Here is a 9,088-nt window from a genome sequence, read left to right on the forward strand (position 1 = left end):
TATGGCCTAAAATTATATAAGGAATATAATCAAATATATTTAAACCATAATAAATACCAAATCACGTTTCATGTAGTCCAAACAATCCTCTACTACCCAGACTGTTCCATGGGATAGCAAGCTTCTTAAAATGCAAGGAATTAACTTTTATTGTTGAAAAACCATTACAAGTTCATGCCAGTGCCTCTCAATAATGATCTCTCTCCTTCCCTCCTATGGATCCCCTAAAGTAAGACTCTAAATCCTCTACATAACCCGATAGTAAGTTCTAACTATCTTCTAATTGCCTACAACAGTCATAATTGACTGTTCATTAACAAAACATATGAAAAAAATGTTGTCAAGTCGACAACAAAGTTGTCAAATTGACAAATCAACCTTTCTAAACTAATCTAAAGACTCTAAAAAGTTTTAAAGATAAAATTTCATAGTTTCTTACTTCTACTATCTCCCAACTAAGCCTTGTTTAGTTCTGGATTAATTTCCATCTCAATGAATAAGTGGGAGTTATGCAATTGCACATCACTAAATAAGTGAGAAGTGTCTATACTATTTGTACTGTACACTCCAATGTCCATTGAGTTAGAATTGATGTTTTCTTTCATTTCACATGGATCAGTTACTTCAGCATATATTTTCCTTGAATAATCCATTTTGGCTAAGTGGTAAGGCTGGCTTGAATATTTGAACAAGATTTACAACGAAAACTTTCTGATTTTCTTACACATTTTCAACATTAAAAGTATGAGTTTTGTTTTTATTTTTTGTCTACTTTTCCTTAATTCTCATGATACTCAAGTGATTGGTAATTAAATCCCCATGAATCTACTATCATTCAACTCAATTTTGGAGTAATTTCATTCGTTATTGTTCAAGTTATAACAGTTTTTGTGTATGCTACTTCCCAAATTTTTCTTTGTAACAGTCTGGTTGCAGTAGATTGAACAAAATTTTATGGAATTTTTATGACCTTAAACATATATGGCTGTTAATTTTTGAGAGTCAGCTTTCATTTGCAACTGGTTTGGGTCAATTTCATGCTGATTTGAGAAAGTTAGAGTCTTTTTTATAACTGCAAGTCCAAACTTTATGTAGTGTAACCCAAGAGAAAGAAAAATGTGAAACATTATTTTCTCTCTGTTTTGGGATGCCCAGGGTTTTATTATATATATATTTTTATATGTTCTTTATAACTCTAAGATTTAAGGTATCCATTCACGTTTTTGACAAGTGTTTGGAAGCCTGAGTGGTCTAATATTCATATGTAGCAGAAAGTGAACTTACAGATTTGATGTTGCATGAGTTATTGGATGGTAGGTTGGATATATGGGAGCTTGGATAAGTATTAAGCGTGTATTTTGATTCCAAAAAACTCCAATATAACTACTACATGATCTTTTTGTGCAAGAACAAACTCACATCTTTGGATTGTCCATGAAAAAGAACACTATTACAGTCATGGCAGCAGTCCACAAACAAGTTGTAAATCAAAAAGGCATTGGTACATGTTGCATGCATTTGGCTTCAATTCATAGGAGTTTTGGTTTCCATAAATCTCAATGGCATAAAAACTTACCTATTTCAAATTAAGTAGGCATTTATATTTGCCACTATCATACTATTTGTGCAACCACTGTCATAGGGACAATGTTATCCATTTGGAGAACCTCATCATTGTGTTTTGAACTTTCCTTGAAAGTTTGCAATTTTCATGCATAGTTGTGTAGGATCCTTAATATCCAAATATAATAGAGGTTCCATAATTTCATTCCTTGTATTGATGTTTCTTCATTAGAAATTGAGTATCCAATGTTGACTGTTACACTCACAGTCTAACATTGCTTCTTGTCATTGTTATAAAGGAATTGAGCTTTGAAGGTTTGTGCTTGATGCATAAAGTTAATGTATTGCATCAGTGGTAGATAATGTATCTAGTTTGATCTTAGGTAACTTTGTTATATATCATGGTATCTTTGTACCCATAGTCCCATATTAGGACTATCATGTGGAAACAAGAGAAAGTTTCAAGTCTAAACTTGGTTAGAACCTTATTGCATTATCAATTAGGTACGTTATTTAGGACCTAAAAGGTCTTGAATTTATTGCTTGTTACAGCAAATTAGTGAGAGAATACTGGAATAATTGATTTTCCTGAAAGAGCCTTAATCCCTATTTCTCGAATCAGTTAAAAACTTGGTGGAGACTATGCGAGAAGTGGATATTTGATGCTTGAGTAGCTAATGGTTTGGACTTTGAGTAAAATTTTCTTTCTTCAAAATCGTTGCTTTTTGTTTGGCATTTCAAAGCCCAACCATGTCATTTGAACTCATTTGGTTTAGTACCTAAGGTTTTTGGACAACATATTTGTAGGTTATTATTGCTTCAATATATTATTTCTCATTTCCAACAAATGAGTATTCATTTATTACTGCTGCAATAAATAGAGAAAAAGACATATTGTGTTGAAGAGATTGATTTTTAGAATCAAGCAGCTCCATCAATGGAGTTAATCAACCATCATGAATAATGCCACCTTGGTTATGGTAATTCTATGCTAATCTACCCAAAGAAAAAGTTGTAGCCTCCTTCAGTTGGGGATCAAGCATCTAAAGCATATTTGAAAGAGGCCAAATGAGCCCTCTTTGGTGAATGTGCACCTTGAATTTAGGATCTATTGTAGCAAATTGCCCTAGCAATAAAGAAAATTTTATTATTTGCATTGGAATAAATTGAAGGCTATCACATACAGTCATATTTTATTTTTTAATATTGAGGGTTGTCTTGAGGTGTGGGGTCCATGCAAGATTAAAAAGATACGCAAATATTTTATAAAATTATCTTATTTTTTGCCTATTGCTATTGGAAGCAACTATCCATCCCTAGGACGGTCAAGGGTTCCAAAATCGCTTTTAACTGTCGGTAAGTTTCTGAAAATTTTGCTTCACTAGGGGCAGACTGGAAATGTTTCTGGCTGGAAATTGTTTTTCATTTCTGAATTGGGTGTATTTAGGTGGAAACATGTGTCCGAGTAACACGGTTTTATTGCTTCCTAGTTTTAGTTTTAGGTACTTTGTCACTGGTAGTTGGATTTTCTTTTGCACCTTTCTTTATGTATTGTAGTTTTTTTTTACTTTTGAGTCTCATAGACCTACTTTGATCATTTGTGGACATTTATTCATATATTTGTTTTTCTTTTGTGTTTTTGAAATGAGTTGTTTGTTAGATGAACTAGCTTCTAGAGAGTAGTTAGAGCAGGACATGGTGAGGTTTTCAAAGATGTATTTAATTTGACACACAATGGGGATTGTAGGGGAGCGTAATTACTTTCTTTTATTCCTTTATGATCTGTAAACTAAGATGGTTATTGTATAATGTAGCTTCACCAGTAATTACTTTCTTTTATTCTTTTATTGCTTTTTGTATAATGTAGGGGAGCGTAATTACTTTCTTTTATTCCTTTAATTCTTCTTAATCCAGAACTAGTGAAGCTACATTATACAATAACCATCTTAGTTTACAGATCATAAAATTCCATAATTCTATGATGCACTTCTTAAGAAAATTGGCTCAATAGGAATTAATTATAGAGACATTGCTTCACCCAGTGAGCTTCTTTATAAAGGAACTATTTTCCTTCTTAGAGTTCTTCATCCTGCACTGTGGTCTACTACATTCGAAATGCACTTTTAGCTATTATCTCCTTCAGTATGCCTAGCTACTTTCTATTAACAATGTGACAGCCACCATATCTGAAAATTTATTCAAACTAGAAAGTGGGCTCAAAGCCACCCACCCTGGCTAGAGTAGGCTGCTTTACAATTGAGGTATTATCCCTGTTGGGCTTGCTACTCAGGTATGGATTTTTATTTGAAGCATTTGTTTTGATACAAAATTCCATTTTGATTTTCTAAAATTGTAAAGCATGTTGGGAAATAGAGTTCATTTCCACTATTTACTCTAAGAGAAGAGTGTTGTGACATTTAGATCTAACAAAAGTTCAGCATATGGCAGCTGGAAAAATCCACATCTAGAGAAAAATAGAAAGAGATAAGGGAATAGATGAAAAGGAGAGACATCTTACACAATGGAGAAGAGACACGAGATGTATGAGAGGAAATTCATCTTGGATAATAAACTGCACCCTCTAAGCACTATGAAAGCTTTGTATTATTCAAAAAAAAAAAAATTATAGTACAAGCACTAGTTTCAATGTGGAGTCAACATCCATCTCTAACAACCACTTTTCAGCTTGTAACCCATCATGCAATATCTTCCCTCTTGGAAACCTGCCATATGTCACATATGCAACTCCACATTCATTGCCATATTATATATTACGATGAGAACATCAAAAACAATAAGATTATACTATCTCTCCTCCATGGTGGAAGTCTAGAAATATTCCAACAGAGTAGCCTTACTCAACCTGTTGTCACATAACTTCTATGCCAATCCTCCAGTCAATAGGCTAAAGGAGATCTAAAATATCACCAGAAGACAATACCACAGGTTCCAAAATGGTCTCAAAATAACATGGTAATACTTTTCATGACCTATTGAGTGGTTTATAAAATAGAAAGTAGCTCCTCACAAGAATATTTGACCATCATTGCAAGTTAACATATGTAACCCCCAAGTTCTTCTAGGGAGCATTAATTACACCAACTTGCAAATCTAGTTAGTGAAGATGCTTCATAACTACCAATTTAATCCTTGAAAGGTAACTCCTTGCAGCAATATTTTCAAGTAACCAAAGAATAAATAATAGTAAAATATGGCTACATTTTCACATGGGCATCCTATTTCATACATTTCATGATTTTTGCAGACACATACATTATTCTAGCATTCATGAATGATTAATTTACAACAAAAATTTGGATATTCTAGTGTTCATGAACGATTAAGTTACAACAAACCTTTGGATTTGCAAGGTGAATAGCACATCTAATCCTAACAGAAAAATCTGCGTGTTTTGATTTATCTTTCAGTCATGGTTTTGACTTGGAAGATATCTGTTTTCACTTTTAATGAAGTTTGTTGGTTGGATGAGATTATTTGATTTTCAATCATTCACTATAGCTATCAGGATATTTCGGCAAATGGCAAGTTAGATACTCTTTTTGAGGAAGAGCAGTTGGCTAAGAAAACAAATTTATTGGTCAATATTCACTATCGAAGGGTAGAATTAGAGAAACAACTCCAAAAGGCCTAATGTTTCTTTTTTAATTTTTTTTTTTGGTATTCTTGTGGGTCCCATAGGCTGCTTTGGCCTCGTGGACATTATTAAAATTGTTCAGATTCGGTTATTACTTATGTGCTAGTTACTAGTAGATGATTTCTGCGATTCCACCTGTTGATTTTTGAATTGCAGGCTCAAAATGTCTAACCATAATTTATTAGTTTGTCAAACCTCATTTTTACTACTAAGATAATCTCTCCTTTTGATGCTCTAAAAATCTAGGGCATTGTGTGACTTGGGGAATCACATTTTTCAAGCAACCTCAAGATTCAAACATGGGCCACTACAAATAAATTCTCAATGAATTACTATTGTACCACAACCCTTAGACATAATTCCTCATGTCTCTTTACAACACAAGGTAATAAATGTCTTTCCATGCTTGTAGCCATCAGTCTGCCCTCTTCCCAACTAGATCAAACATTATATTGGCAATTTGCCAAAAGTGAAAATAATTTTATTTAATTGTTATTTCTTGGCACTTGCATTGGGTATTATAGGGTAATGATATGGAATTTGGTAATATATTATAGTTTTTTGGCATAATCCCTTTTGGGTGAGTTCTCAAACATAAAATATGTAGCTACCATCACTAAATATCAAATAATAGTAAATATCCTTTGTTGGTTGATGTTAGAGCTCTGTAGCAACCCTCATGCATTATAATTTGATTGGCAACCATTATATTGAATCTAAATGTTTAGTATGTATATGTATTATGTATTGAAAATGTGATAAATTATTGATGCTTAGAGGTAAGTCATTTAATATTGCTGTGTTGGTCATAACCCTGCTAGCCAGACTATTTCATTTTTTTGCCATACTATTTTTGGTACCAGCTAAACCTTTATTTGTTGATTTTCCCATATGTTGTGGGTTGATGCACACACTAAAGAAGTTCTATCTTCAGTCCCATTGACCTTTAGGTGGTCACTTGTTGGAAATAAATAAAATTTGTCTTTATCTTCATTACTTATTTGAGGTGCTTTTCAAGGATATCATAGTTCGATTTGTTGCCATACAATCTAAAATAAAATGTGCAACTTCTTTATTAAAGTTTGAATTCCTATGACTATAAAAGCTGTGGTATTATATTTAAGTTGTTGCAGTTTTTGAGGAGGAGTTTACATCATATGTTGGAACTTCATTGATGAGTAAGTTTTTTTTGAGTTCTAATATATGTTGTCATAGTTTGTATCAATCTTCATCTTCTGTCCATCTTCACTATTCTTATAGGCTTGCAGAATTATGTGTGCCAATTTATTATTTTTGTGTGCATATGTTTCTAATAGATATTTTGCATCTCCTTAGCCATTTTTTTTTAGTCAATGAGTTGTCTTCCGCCATGAGTTTATAGTAAATTTTCTTCGTAGATTTCAAGAAAAAAAAAATTACTATTAATTTAATTTGATTGGTCTAATTTTGTATTACAGGCAAGCAAAAAAGCACAAAGAAAATGCAGATAAAAAAACAAATCAGAACAAACATACAATGTTGCCAGTTCGTAGAAGCCAATGGTTTGCTGATATAGAAAATGCTGATGAGGAGATGGATATAGCACATGATGATGTGCAAATGAGTACAACAGATGATAATGCAAAGATTGATGTAACACCTACAAATGTGGTGCCTGATATAGGACATCCTGATGAGCAACCTGATGAACATCACAAAGAGAATCCACTTGAATCTACTATGCCACCTCATACTACAGTTGTTGCACCTATAGTTTTGGATGAAATTGGTGGATCAACAAATATCATTGATGGTGGTTCAAGAGAAGATGTTCCTACCATTGTTAAAAGACAAAGATTGAGCCAAACTCTATAGAGATCTATAGAGAAGAAAGAAAAAGAAAGAGTATTAGAAGGTAAGAAGCCATTTGTGGTTGAGGTATCAAGAGATGGTAAACCTATTGGGTATAATGCTGCAAGGTGGGCTACTGAGTTAGGAATAAGATGTAGAGCTCATTTAGATATTTGCAAATCAAATTTTACAGAGCAAGATCCACAAAATGTGGAATTTTTTATACAAAAAATGGAAAATTCCTTTGACATAATTGGTGGACAAATCTCTAGGAGATACTACAAGAACAAGATGAGACTTCTCATGAACAATTTTAGATACCATTGTCAAAAACTAATCATAGAGGGAAAAGAGAAGTCAAACTCCACTCTATCTCTAAAGAAGTGGGAAGAATTAAAAGAAAGTATGCATTGCGAGGAATATTTGACTAAGAGTAATAGAGGCAAGAGAGCAAGAGAGAGTGTGAGGGCTGAATATACATATGGTAGAGGTGGGTTGTAAGCTAAAATGGACAAAATTGGAGTAAGTGTAACTTTTTCTGTAAAATTTAAATAGAGCTATTTATTTTAATATTTTATGAATCAAATATTTGTTGACATTGACATTTTAGATTAGGTGGAGAACACTAATAAAGAAATAGATTTTGAAGACGTTGTAAACTATATGACAGCACTAGATCCTACTAAATCCAACAGCAATAAAAAGTGGAAATCTAGTTCATCAGCACAGATTTCAAAACCGTCGGTTCAACACCCAGTAAGAGCCTCTTCAAAACATGTCAACACAAGTGAAGGGCTACAATATATAATGGATTGATTACATAGTCTCACTGAGAAAGTTTCCCATTTGACTACCTCAGTTCAACCTATAGTTTCTATATGGAATGAGCATAATTCCATGGATTCAAATCAGGTAAGAGGTTTTAATTTTTCTCCAATTTAATTAAAAAGTAGATTCAAATATCATCTTCCTCTTATAATGAACTAGATTCAAATATTATCTTCTTATATAACTTTCTATCAATCTAAATTGAATGTCCCCTTTCTAGCATTATTGAATTTGAAACTGTTCCTATGTTCCATCTTCATTGGCATTTTTCTTCTTGTGCTAAGTTTTCCATCTTACAGTGCTGAAAACATCCATTGTCATTCTAATCCAAGAGGAATATGATATTTAGAACTATTCTATTTCATTCATGTATGTATTCTGTAGTGTGCAAACTTAGCAAGGAGCTAGTCTAAAAGTGCATTAGCAGCAACACTCGAGAGTCATATATAACTTACAGCAGAACACCCTCATTAGACTAGATGTTCAGTCATGTTGTAGAAGCAAACCTAATGCCATCATTTTCTGCAAAGAAAAAATTCCTAGTACCAAGGAGATGAATGACCTTCCAAAAGCAATATATTTTGCCCAGAAATCACCAATATAGCGGCAACTATGGCTATCAGTGAAAAACAAATATCATTCAACATAGCTACCAAATAGCTGGAATTACTTGTAAGATAAAATAGTTCTAAGTTTTGTTTCATGAAATGGTACATCTCCTATGCTACAAGTAAACTGTATTTTAAGGTGACTTCATACAGTTCCTCACTTCAGTGAATTTTAAGTGTCTTCCATTGCTTTGCCATGAATTGATAAATGCATTACTATTAATGTCTATCATTTTAAACGATAGTGGTTGAAGTAATATTTAAGCAGAAATGGGTGCTCCTTTCCACCGTGAATTAATTTTTTTCTGCATAACTCCAAAAAATATGATAGAAGATGTTACAGAATTACAATAACTTCCAATAGGAATGGATCAAAATCTCCTGTTGTAGATCCACTTGTTGCTAGCCCACTCAGCTGCTAGTTCTTTGATAAATTAGTAGACTATAGAGTTTTAAGGTGTTGAATGGATGCTATATTATTGGTTGTATACAAGCCTCTTGTCTTTCTTTCAAGAAATCAACTATAATTTTCAAAATATTTGACCATTTTTTCTTGATGTTTCAACTACATGTAGAATATAGTTGTCGGTATTGATGTTGATCA

This window comes from Cupressus sempervirens, chromosome 7, assembly GCF_028749045.1.
Source record: "Cupressus sempervirens isolate cs-2001-9-10 chromosome 7, ASM2874904v1, whole genome shotgun sequence".
Classification (NCBI taxonomy): domain Eukaryota; kingdom Viridiplantae; phylum Streptophyta; class Pinopsida; order Cupressales; family Cupressaceae; genus Cupressus; species Cupressus sempervirens.